Consider the following 13,554-nt stretch of genomic DNA (forward strand, 5'->3'; position numbering starts at 1 on the left):
CCAACAAGGCAGATATCATGGTGGGAGAAATATTCTATAAGTCTCACGATCGCTAGCCCTTGTTCTCATGGGGGACTTCAACTTACCAGATGCCTGCTGGAAATACAATACAGTGGAGAGGAAACAGCCTAGGAGGTTCCTGGAGTGTGTGGAAGGCAACTTCCTGACACAGCTGGTGAGGCAGCCAACCTGGGAAGGCGCCCTGCTGGACCTGTTGTTTGCGAACAGAGAAGGACTTGTGGGTGATGTGATGGAATTTATGTGGAGATAACATGCCTTAAATGCTACCTTGGACTTCCGGAGGGCAGACTTTGGCCTGTTCAGGTGACTGGGTGACAGAGTCCCTTGGGAGGCAGTCCTGAAGGGCAAAGGAGTCCAGGAAGGCTGGACATTCTTCCAGAAGGAAATCTTAAAGGTGCAGGAGCAGGACATCCCCGTGTACAGAAAGACGAGACGGCAGGGGAGAAGAGCGGCCTGGCTGAACAGAGAGCTTTGGCTGGAACTCAGAAACAAAAGGAGTGTTTATGACCTTTGGAAGAAGGGGCAGGCAACTCAGGAGGACTACAAGGATGTCATGAGGTTATACAGGGAGAGGATTAGAAGGGCCAAAGCCCAACTAGAACTTAATCTGGCTACTGCCGTAAAAGACAATAAAAAAAATGTTTCTACAAATACATTAGCAACAAAAGGAGAGCTAAGGACAATCTCCATCCTTTATTGGATGCGGGGGGAAACATAATGACAGAGGACAAGGAAATGGCTGAGGTACTTACTTAATGCCTGCTTTGCCTCAGACTTTAATAGTCAGACCAGTTGTACTTGGGGTACCCAGCCCCCTGAGCTGTAAGACAGGGACGGGGAGCAGAATGAAGCCCCCATAATCCAAGGGGAAATGGTTAGCGACCTGCTACACCACTCAGACACACACAAGTCTATGGGGCCAGATGGGATCCACCCAAGAGTACTGAGGGAGCTGACGGAAGTGCTCACCAAGCCACTTTCCATCATCTATCAGCAGTCCTGGCTAACCGGGGATGTCCCAGTCGACCGGAGGTTAGCAAATGTGACGCCCATCTACAGGAAGGGCCGGAAGGAGGATCCAGGGAACTACAGGCCTGTCAGCCTGACCTCGGTGCCGGGGAAGGTCATGGAGCAGATCATCCTGAGTGCCATCACACGGCATGTACCGGACAACCAGGTGATCAGGCCCAGTCAGCATGGGTTTATGAAAGGCAGGTCCTGCTTGACTAGCCTGATCTCCTTCTATGACAAGGTGACCCGCTTAGTGGACGAGGGAAAGGCTGTGGATGTTGTCTACCTGGACTTTAGTAAGGCCTTTGACATGGTTTCCCACAGCATTCTCCTGGAGAAACTGGCTGCTTGTGGCTTGGATGGGCATACTCTTTGCTGGGTAAAAAACTGGCTGGATGGCCGGGCCCAAAGAGTTGTGGTGAATGGAGTCAAATCCAGTTGGCGGCTGGTCACAAGTGGTGTTCCCCAGGGCTCAGTATTGGGGCCAGTCATGTTTAATATCTTTATCGATGATCTGGACGAGGGGATCGAGTGCACCCTCAGGAAGTTTGCAGACGACACCAAGTTGGCCGGGAGTGTTGATTTGCTGGAGGGTAGGAAGGCTCAACAGAGGGATTTAGACAGGTTGGATGGACGGGCCAGGGCCAACTGTATGAGATTCAACAAGGCTAAGTGCCGGGTCCTGCACTTGGGTCACAACAACCCCATACAATGCTGCAGGCTTGGGGAGGAGTGGCTGGAGAGCTGCCTGGCGGAAAAGGACCTGGGGGTGCTGGTCGACAGACAGCTGAATATGAGCCAGCAGTGTGCCCAGGTGGCCAAGAGGGCCAATAGCATCCTGGCTTGTATCAGGAACAGTGTGGCCAGCAGGACCAGGGAAGTGATCGTCCCTTTGTAGAGAACAGGTCTTATGAGGAGAGGCTGAGGGAGATGGGGTTGTTTAGTCTGGAGAAGAGGAGGCTGAGGGGAGACCTTATTGCTCTCTACAACTACCTGAAAGGAGGTTGTAGTGAGGTGGGGGTCAGTCTCTTTTCCCTAGTAACAAGCGATAGGATGAGAGGAAATGGCCTCAAGCTGTGCCAGGGGAGGTTTAGGTTGGATATTAGGAAAAATTTCTTCACCGAAAGGGTATTGGAACAGGCTGCCCAGGGAAGTGGTTGAGTCTCCATCCCTGGAGGTATTTAAAAGAAGGGTAGACGTGTTGCTTAGGGACATGGTTTAGAGGTGGACTTGGCAGTGCTAGGTTAATGGTTGGACTTGATGATCTTAAGGGTCTTTCCCAACCTTAACGATTCTATGATTCTATGATTCTATGAATTCAATTTTCCTTTGTATGTTTCTTCCATGCAGTAATTAATAAGGTGAACTTTGCCATCAAACTTATTGAACCTTGGTAAACCCCTGTTAAACTTTGTTAAATTCCATCAAATTTATTGAACTCTGTTAAATTATTATTTTACCTGAATTAAACTTATTGCTGCTTCTGTCTTTTGAGTGAGGTGCATTCCACTCATCCGCGACAACTCCTCAGTTCCAGTCTTAAATTACTACTTGATGGAAAGCTCTGAAACAAAATGTTGCCATGTTACAGATAAACAATGCTTCCAAAGAAGAAAAAGGTGTATTTGATAAAGGCGTATTTGAGGATCAATTAACAATTTTGTTTTCTATAGACTGTTTTTGTATAGATTGTAAATTGACCAGGGAGTACAGTTCATAATAAAAAAAAGTATCTGAAAAGTTTTGCTTTTTGTTCTGTTTGCAAATTGTGCAAATATGTGAATTAATTGCAATTTTATTGTATATGTTTGTTATTCATAATTATATGCCAAATAATGTCTGCATAATTATTGGCCTGAACTGATTCATAAATGGATTTTTGCTGGTGCTCAACATTTTACATTGACTGTGACTCAGTGTTTTGAACTGCCTCTACGCTTGGAATGAACCTGACATCTCCAGAACTCCGGCACCACAGAGGTCAGGGAAATTACTGCAGCTGAAGAACAGATCAAACTTATTTAAAAAAATACTTCCTTTCATCTCTGCCACAAATGTGAATTACTCAGAAGCACCAAGAACACCACAAGTTTTAATAAAGAAAAAGATGAGCTTTCTTGGCATCTCAGCCTCCCTCTGCACTTGCCCCTTTTGCCCCCTAGATACCTACACCACCTCCCTTCAGTGGTTGTTTTTCTCATATCCATTTCATGCCATATAGTTTATTTATATTATTCAAAACTGTCCACTTTTCCCCAAGCTGAGATGATTTCTATGACATTTGCCACATTCTTCACACTTGATTCTGGTCATTATACATTAATTTTCTTTTAGTTAGACTTGTTCCTGCTTTGTCAAACTTTTTGAGGTATGACTAGCTACTAATCTGTATAGGGACAAGGATTTACTATTTTTTAGGATCTACTGTAATGAATAATAGTATCAAGATGACTGTCCTGGTTTCAGCTGGGATAGAGTTAATTTTCTTCCTAGTAGCTAGTATAGTGCTGTGTTTTGGATTTAGGATGAGAATAATGTTGATAACACACTGATGTTTTGGTTGTTGCTGAGTAGAGCACTAGGCAAGGACTTTTCAGCTTCCCATGCTCTGCCCGGTGCACAAGAAGCTGGGAGGGAGCATAGCCAGGACAGCTGACCCAGACTGGCCAAAGGGCTATTCCATACCATATGACATCATGCTCAGTATATAAGCTGGGGGAAGAAGAAGGAAGGGGGGGACGTTCGGAGTGATGGCGTTTGTCTTCCCAAGTAACCGTTATGCGTGATGGAGCCCTGCTTTCCTGAGGATGGCTGAACACCTGCCTGCCCATGGGAAGTAGTGAATGAATTCCTTGCTTTGCTTTGCTTGCGCGCGCGGCTTTTGCTTTACCCATTAAACTGTCTTTATCTCAACCCATGAGTTTTCTCACTTTTACTCTTCCGATTCTCTCCCCCATCCCACCGGGGGGGAGTGAGTGAGCGGCTGTGTGGTGCATAGTTGCTGGCTGGGTTAAACCACGACAATGACATAGTTAGAACAAACAGAATTTAAAAAAATTTATTAAGATGGATGCCTTACTTGAATGATACTTGAATGGTAACAAACAAGACAGCAGTCTCTGAAGGCAGCTTTCTCATATGTTAGAAGGTAGAGAATGAGAATTATAATCCTGTGCAGAAGTCGAGAACTATTCCTTTGCAATATAAAGCTCATTCGATAAAATCTGATAAAGAAGTGCTATCTTTTTTGTGAAAAAATTGCATCCCTTTTTACCAAAAACTAAACTGCCAGTGGAAGTTCAAATGCAGAAAATTTCAGTCCTCTGTTGCTAGTAAACAGGCTCTTACTTGGAATATTTGCTTTGTATTGGCCATTTGCTGGAAGTTAAATGTCAGTAAGATTTATCATATTATTAATTGTACAGCATTTTTAAACAATGGATTAAGCAGTTGTACACTGGTTTCTTTTAGGATATTATATATATAGGCTTTGTCTTAGACCTTAGAATTGTCTTTAGCAGTTCCTGTTACTACTTATCCATACAGACTTCAAGGCTTAAAAATGTCAATTTTAAGCTATAATAATCCCTAAATGATCTTTTGGGGTACTAAATCTGAATTTAAGAGTCTGTAGTTCATCTAGTAAATCAAAAATCATCAATAATTTTCCCATGTCCAGTTATGATGTTTTTTTGAGGAGAGAAGAAGGGTTAAAGATTATCATCATTCAAAAAGGAAACATAATTCAGTCTTTAGAGCTTTTTTTTTCCTTTTTCTTTTCTTTTTTTTCCTTCTATTTTCTTTTTTCCCCCTTCAAATCTGGCAGATATGCAGGAAAGAGAAGATTGTTTAAACCCTTTTGGAGGTTGTAGATTACTCCTTGAATTTCACCTGGAGAGCCCTGCTCATTATGTAGAGCCATTCACATGTTCCCCATCCATCTGCTGATGGGGGAAGAATATTGTTCATTAACTCTTTGATTAATTCTTCACTGGTGTCCAGAGCCGCAATGCTCTTAAGGGATGGACAAGTGTGAAACATCATTCCTTCCCACTCCTGAGCGCAGCTGTGCCAATCCTTGAGACAATCCAATTCTTCGTTAGCACCTTGTGCAAGAGTCATAGATCTTTTGGCTACATATCCTATTTAGACTTCCATACAAGGGCCATAAGAAAGTATCTAATCAGTGCGAATGTGTGTTTTCAATGTGGAAGCTTCTTGGGTGACTGATGAGGTCTTTTAAAGGTAGCATAAGTGATCAAAGAGTCAAAGTACCCTATATTATTGAAAATTTTAATGTGATCATCAATAAATAGGACTGAATGAAGACTCCCAGTTCAGACAACTCTCACCACAAGAGGAATTGTCACAAGTACACTAATCAGAATTGAAGACTTACTCATTTCTTCTTGGCTGAAATTCAACTGTCATAAATGAAGAGGTATTCCAGTCAGTTACATTTTCAGAGGATGAAAAAGAACTCAATTTGCTCATCCTGCAGGTTTTTTTTTTTAAAAAAAAGGGATAGAAAATGATCCCAAGTCTACAAACTAAGAAAATGCCTTTTTCTCCTGGGGTCACTACATAAAAGTATCTTTTTCTGAAAGAGCTTTAAAAAAAATGAAGAAAATCTAAGTCCACCACACACAAATGCTGCAGAGAATCCCCCAAACCTTTTCTTATGTCGGTAAAATTAATTTTTCCTAGAAATGGTATCAGTCCCCAATATTGAGGCCACACTGAAAGAACAATAGTGACAGGGAAGAATGTTAGAGACCTGGATGAAAGAACTGCAGAGAATGGACCTCCAAAAAATATGTATGAACCTTGGGAAAATTGTAGGCCAAAATTTCTGCCTATTTTTGTAAAGAACAGTCTATACAAAATGATCCAGAAAAATTATATTGTCTAAGAATACAGAAGCTTATTTTCTTCAAACACTGTGGAAAACTGACTTGGCAACATATACGGGTTTTTTTGCAGGCATATAGAAGTAAGCAAAAAATCAAGTAACTTCCCTGGTTAATATTCCAAGCTACTAACAGAGAACGTTACAGATGATTGCCTCATCTAGAAGAGAATAATCTCCATTTATCTGAACATACTTCAGTTGTATCAGTTTAGTTTTAATTTGCATTTTTTTTTATTCAAATGAAACAGTGTGTTCACAAAACCACAACCAACTGTACAGGAAATAATTACTAAGAAAGTAGTCAATATATATGAATGGGTTTTGCTTACATTAAAATCCACAACAGGTTCCTGTTCCAGTCTTCAGTTTATATTATATATCTGACTGAAAGAATAATTTAGAACTGGCAAAAAGGAAGTTCTTTCAAAAAAGTATTATAAAATAAACTATAAAGGCAATTTTTAAATACATAGCTATTTTTTGTGTTAATTTATTGTGTCTTTGGTAAGAATATAGCCATTTCTAAGAGTTAAAATGTCATCGTCTTAGATACTCCTTGTCCAAAATAATAATTAAAAAAATATTCTGTTACAGACATTATTTCTTATTTGTTATCATGGATTTATCACCTGAATAAGCAATAATTTCTTGCCTAGTATCTCCTTTGGCCGTTGTTACTCATGAGCGAGCTGTGGTACCAGCATGTAGCACAACAGTCGTGATAGGTTTGCAGGCCTCAGAAATAGCTTGCATGAGGAGTGCTGCAATGATGGATATGAGCTAGAGCCTGGGGGAGGCAGGCATGGGAAGACAGGGATGGAGTTGCAGTCCAAACAAGAGCTTAAATGCTTGGAACTGTGCTACAGAATGGACAATCCTATGGGTCTGGATCAGAGCCAAGGGATATTGTGGTGGGCATCTGCTGCAGACTGGTCATGAGGAGAAAATGGAGAAGGCTGAGGTACTAAGGTGCCTCATTCCTTAACAGCAAGGTCTGCTCCCCAGCCTCCCAGTCTTCATGCCTAGTAGGGAAGCTTGGGGAAAATGTACTTGCCACAGCAGTGGAGGATCAAATAGGGGCTACGTAAATAAGGTGGACTTATACAAGACCAGAGAAGTAGATCTTCAAAATGCAGGAAGGAGGATCCAGGGAACCACAGAGCAGAGACAGCTGAATCAGGTTTGCCCATTGGCCACATCTCATTGAGTTTTGAATATCATCAAAGATGGAGTTTCCACCACCTCTCTGAGAGCCCATTCCAGTGTTTGACCACCTTCATAGCAAAATACTTTTCCCTTATACTGACTTGCAGTTTAATTGAAATTCAAGTGAAAGTGAAGGTGTCTGAGAACAGCCAGCACAGATTCACCAAAGGGCAAACTTTGTTTAATGAAACTGATATTGCCTTCTAATGATGAAATGATTGGTTTTGTGGACTAGGGCAGAAGGTGGCTCTTGTCTGTAGTGAGGCTTTTAGCACAATATCCCATTTTATCCTCTTAGCCAAGCAGAGGAGATATGAACTGGATGGTGGAGTGCAACATGGCTGAAAACCAGCTTGACTGTCAGGAACTAAGGGTTGTGGCAAACAGTTCAAATACTACCTGGAAATTGCCTAAAAGTTGTATTGCTTAGACGCTGAGGGGGCCAATACTTTTTAACATCTTTATCTTCAACTGGGATGATGGGAGTGAAGGCACCCTCAGAAAGTTTGTGAATAGCACCAAACGGGAGATTTTGGTACCCAGGATGGCAGGATTGCTGCTCAGAGGAACCCCAACAGGCTGGAGGAATGAGGAGCAACAATGGAAATTCCCCTTAAACATTCCCTCGTGAGCTGGTTAAACACTGGACCAGGCTATTGGAGAAGGTACAGATATCTGGGATCAGAAAAAAACAAACTCAAGCTCAAAATAAAAATCGCACAAAGCAAAATATTTGGAAGCATATGTTCCTGGCTAGAAAAATCCTGATATTTCTTCTAAAGCTCTGTGTTCAGAAGTTATATTTTTAAAATATATAGAAAATTGTGAGGCTATCAATCCCAGATTCTTATTATTTAAATATTTTATTTTCTTGGGAGTGGGAGACTAAACAGGAGTCTGTTCAAATCACTTGGATATGTCTGAAGTCCCCAGGATATTCAATCTACATATCTGTTATTACAGTATATTTTTCTCATGTATAATACTTAGGTATAATTAATTGTCACAAAAAGAGAGAAGGCCTGCAATGTCATTTTTCTCCCCAAAATTCTATCTATCTCTTTAAGTCTTTTATGGTCTTAATCCCAGTAATATTTCAGCATTTTCATTTCAAGCAGGAGAACAAAATCTACAGAGAGGTTTTCTGAGCTGAAAAAGCGCAAAATGGAATTCCCATATTTGCACCTATAGCCACAGGACAGCCTGTGAATAGATTTCAATTTGCTTTAAAGAATTATTAATTATTGGATCTGGTGGCTGCTGTTTTTTCCTAACATTTCCTTTCCCCTTCAACTTGTACATGGTCAAAGTACCTATAAAAAGCATGCATGATTTTGCCTGACTAGGTAAAACTGATTAGTTGGTAGGATGGGGCTAAAATCACATTTGTGAATACATGGAAGGCATAAAATTCAGAAGAAGAGGTGTCTTTGTCCAGGCAAAAAATTACATAAAACTTGCAAATCCACGTTTTCCTTTTATCCTTACAAAACAGGACATAATTGAGAACATTTACACCAGTCCTGCATTTCCTGCTGGGCCTTGCAGAAATAACTGAATGTCAACTGAACTAAATGTTGTACAAAGTGACAGCAGGACAAAAACACTTTTCAGACTTAATTTTCTGCTTCATTTTTTCTACCATCAATACATAAGGTAGTGCAGTAGGTGACACAAATCAGCAGGATAGAGCAAAAGGTCTATCCCTGCTTCTGTTGCTTTACTTGACTTTTTTCCACTAAGGTAACCAGCGATTATTTTTAAGGTGAACAAAAAAGGAAGAGCAGCTCATAGTAATCAACCTACCCCTTTAGGAGAAAATATATCCCTTAACAGGATTCTTTATATTTTTCTCCTAGGTGGCTTTTTGGAAAAGAAAAAAAGTCCTCCATCTGCTAGGTCATGCCTACAAAACACATTCTGTCAAGTCTTAAAAGCAAAAAGAGCTTTGCCTGTGGGATACCTATAATTATTATGCGGAGCGGCCTTGCGCCTGCTAACACAACCTAAATGAGAACAATGGCTCCAGGCTGTGAGTTGATAAAGTGCAACTTTTCGATTTTGTTCTTCTATGGCTCTAGCATTGTGCAGAGTCCATGAGTGACATCTTTGGCCTTCCTTTGGGCTGAGCAGATTGAATCTGTCATGCTGAGTTAAACGATGACTAAGGGACACAACCTTAGCAGGGCCTGTCATTTTTTCCTACTAATTCAATCTACATTTAATCAATGAAAGTAATTTCTTGTTTGTTTAAGTCTCTTATCCAATGGATCTAGAGGATCCTGAAGTAGTGCACCTCCACCCTGACCTTCTCCCCTTTTTGAACTTGGACTAGTATATCAAGAACGGAATTAGTGAAAATTGCACATTGCAAAGTTGTCACACTGCTCACTATACATTTAGTCTCCTTTTCTGTTTATATATAGCTACCTGAATGTCATTTTAGAATTCAGCTTTCCCACAGATTCGATGAAAAAGAAATAAGCTAGACCTATACCTCCCAACGGCAACAGCAGCACAATGTTAAGAATTATAATGCACCCTCTTACAGGAGCATACATACGTGTTCAGTGGTTGTCCACACATATGTCTTGTATGTTAAGGTACTAATGAAAGGATCTTCCTTCTTATGTACAGGCTATCACTGTTATTGAAAGTAGCCAGTAATGACTTATGCAAGTTCAAGGACTTTATTGATTGGTTTAGCTGGTCTTAATCAAAATCTGTTTTCCTTTCCACTCATAGTGATTAAATAAGTCTAAGAGAGCCTGGCATCAAGTCTTTGACTTTTTATTGGTTCTCAGCAAGTGCTGTGCTCAGCACTTCAGTAGCCAGCAGTTGCCAGACAGGAAGCTAAAAACTCGAGGAAAGTTTGGAAAAAAAACATCTAAATCTATACAGCAAGTTAAACATATCAAGGAGAAGCAAGAGCTCGAGTACAGCTTTTCATGCTTTCTGAATGGTTTCTTTTCTTTTTAATAAACAGTACCTTTATGAACAGTCTAGAAGAGGGAAATCAGTACTTGTCTGATCATAAATATGAGTGGAAAAAAAGCTGTGTTTTCAAATTATATTCAATATCTTAATCTGATTTTGCATTCAGATTTTGCCCAGTTAATCTGAAGAAAAACAATCCAACAAAGGAATAATCTATAACTTTTTATGCAATATATATATATTGTCTCTATATAAAAATGTATAAAATTTGTGTTTCATGTATTTACATACAAAGATATCTCCAATAACTGGATGTGCTTTTCTAAAGGCGTGAACAGAAATTGAAAACATATTTTCTACCTGGTTATTCCCTGTGAGAATTTCTTTGGTTCACTGCAAAGAGATGATACCAAAACAGTCTTCAAAGAACCTTGGTAGTATTACAGACCTGCCTTATTTTGGGTTTCAAGGAATTTTGCTTTATTCCTGTTTATTTATGTTAAAAGCAAAGGTGTAGGAAGAGCTTCTTTTAGAACTGCAAAGCTGAGCAACTGACAGCAAGGCAAAAACAGTTTTGCCAAAGAATGCTAAACCCCAAGCAGTATAGCAGGACTGTTTCCACATCATGCCAAAGTAAGTGTCAAATAGATAAAAGTGTCATTTTCTGACCACACTAAGACCTAGCAGATCTCCTTCTCGGAGCACTGGCACCCCCACCCACATGAGACAAAGTGTAAGGAAGGACTTCTGCAGTGTTAGGGATATTAATTTTTTGTCAGAGGAAGCTCAGTCCCACAAAATGGCAAGCTTTCTCAGCAGGACTGTGTGCTGGAGGAGTGCATACAGTAATGGCTCACAGTTCTGATGCAATCTCTCTCTGTTTGGCTTGCAAGCATACAGTCGAGCCATAATAGTATTAGTAAGAATATATGACAGAAATAAAAGAATATTATTTTATTCCAAGACAAATTAAAGTGTTGTGTAGCAGGGAGGTTTGAAAACAAAGAGTTAATTTGATTTTGGAAAGCAATACATGTATAGCATCATATCACTACATTCAGTTTACCAGTTAACAGTGTTGCAGCTGTTTGACATTCATAAGCCACGGGATGCTCAAAAAATGCAAGACAAATTAAAAGGAAATTGAAGAAAACAATAATGATTAATTAGTTCTATTTCTTCAAATTTAACAGTAGTAATGTACATATACATGGTTCAATCACCTTATGAATAGCTGAGCATAGCATGAAAACTACATAGAACTAGCAAAGATGTTTAAAAGTCCTTCCACTCACCAGCAGACTCAGATCATCCAATATGGACAATTATTCCTATCATCTAGCCAATGCATTTTTGGAAATAGGATAGCTCTACAAATTTTTGTCACCCTGTCAAATAATATGATCTTATTTTTCTCTAAACCATTTGTCATTTTAAATGGCTTTTTCAGCATGACCATACACATTTATACAAGCAATGTAAACATTTACAGGACTGCAGAATCATAGTGTAGTTCAGGCTGTATAAGGTTCTCTGGGATTTTTTTAGCTGCTTCACTCCCAAAAATTCCAGCCATGTAATAATGGGACCATATTCGAACTGTAGCAATACTTCATGTCAAAGAAACTCTATGGGGCCAGATGGGATCCACCCAAGAGTACTGAGGGAGCTGGCGGAGGTGCTCACCAAGACACTTTCCATCATCTATCAGCAGTCCTGGCTAACCAGGGAGGTCCCAGTCAACCGGAGGTTAGCAAATGTGACGCCCATCTACAGGAAGGGCCAGAAGGAGGATCCAGGGAACTACAGGCCTGTCAGCCTGACCTCGGTGCCGGGGAAGGTCAGTGCCATCACTCGGCATGTACCGGACAACCAGGTGATCAGGCCCAGTCAGCAAGGGTTTATGAAAGGCAGGTCCTGCTTGACTAGCCTGATCTCCTTCTATGACAAGGTGACCCGCTTAGTGGATGAGGGAAAGGCTGTGGATGTTGTCTACTTGGACTTTAGTAAGGCCTTTGACACTGTCTCCATAGCATTCTCCTGGAGAAACTGGATGCTCATGGTTTGGACGGGCGTACTCTTTGGTGGGTAAAAACTGGCTGGATGGCCGGGCCCAAAGAGTTGTGGTGAATGGAGTCAAATCCAGTTGGCAGCCGGTCACAAGTGGTGTTCCCCAGGGCTCAGTATTGGGGCCAGTCATGTTTAATATCTTTATCGATGATCTGGACGAGGGGATCGAGTGCACCCTCAGGAAGTTTGCAGATGACACCAAGTTGGCCAGGAGTGTTGATCTGCTGGAGGGTAGGAAGGCTCCACAGAGGGATTTAGACAGGTTGGATGGATGGGCCAGGGCCAACTGTATGAGGTTCAACAAGGCTAAGTGCCGGGTCCTGCACTTGGGTCACAACAACCCCATGCAATGCTGAGGAGGCTGAGGGGAGACCTTATTGCTCTCTACAACTACCTGGAAGGAGGTTGTAGTGAGGTGGGGGTCGGTCTCTTCTCCCTAGTAACAAGCGATAGGATGAGAAGAAATGGCCTCAAGTTGTGCCAGGGGAGGTTTAGGTTGGATATTAGGAAAAACTTCTTCACTGAAAGGGTAGTCAGGCATTGGAACAGACTGCCCAGGGAAGTGGTTGAGTCTCCATCCCTGGAGGTATTTAAAAGACGTGTTGATGTGGTGCTTAGGGGCATCGTTTAGTGGTGGACTTAGTGTTAGGTTAACGGTTGGACTTGATGATCTTAAAGGTCTTTTCCAACCTTAACGATTCTATGACTCTATTCTATGAAAGATAAACATGTGCTCAACTGTCAGCCTGTAAGTGCTTTAGTGAATGAGGTTAAGTTTAAGAACACATATAATATTAAGCATGTGCCCTATATATTTGGCTGACTAGTGCCTACTTTAAGAAGCAACCTTCACAGCAATTTTGCTGCCATGGCCTGACCTGCCCTTCAAATTAGAGAAGTCTGTGCTCATCCTGGCAGCTTTCTCCTGTTGTTATGTCACCGGCGTGGCATAAGCAGGATGTGTGGGATGGCATACTAAGGTGAGATACCAAATATAATGTTTGCAAGAGGATCCAAAGCATGTTTTCAGGACGTGTTTATGTGGGGCCCATCTATCTGCAAATGCTTTCTCCATTTCCATATTTTTATCATCAGATCCATTTGAAGTTAAACATTGTGGCCACACATTAGAAATTAATGCAGTGCCAAAGAATGCTAATGAAACTGAAATGTTAAATTATTCAAGAATGTCCTGTCTAAATTCCTACTATATTTTCATCAAAGAGTAACAGAGAAAACATCCCATAAAAAACATCCAGGAAGCAAGTGAAAATAAACCGTTAGTTTGTGCTGTGCACCATAAGGTAGATGAGCAAGAAATTTCTGGGTTTGTTTTAAACCTCTTTTCACCTCATTGTTTCTGGACAGCGCTTGCACCTTCAGAAGAAGACTCACAG

Source organism: Nipponia nippon, unplaced genomic scaffold (genome assembly GCF_047370975.1).
Source record: "Nipponia nippon isolate SJK-2023a ecotype South Korea unplaced genomic scaffold, ASM4737097v1 scaffold_22, whole genome shotgun sequence".
NCBI classification, from domain to species: Eukaryota; Metazoa; Chordata; class Aves; order Pelecaniformes; family Threskiornithidae; genus Nipponia; species Nipponia nippon.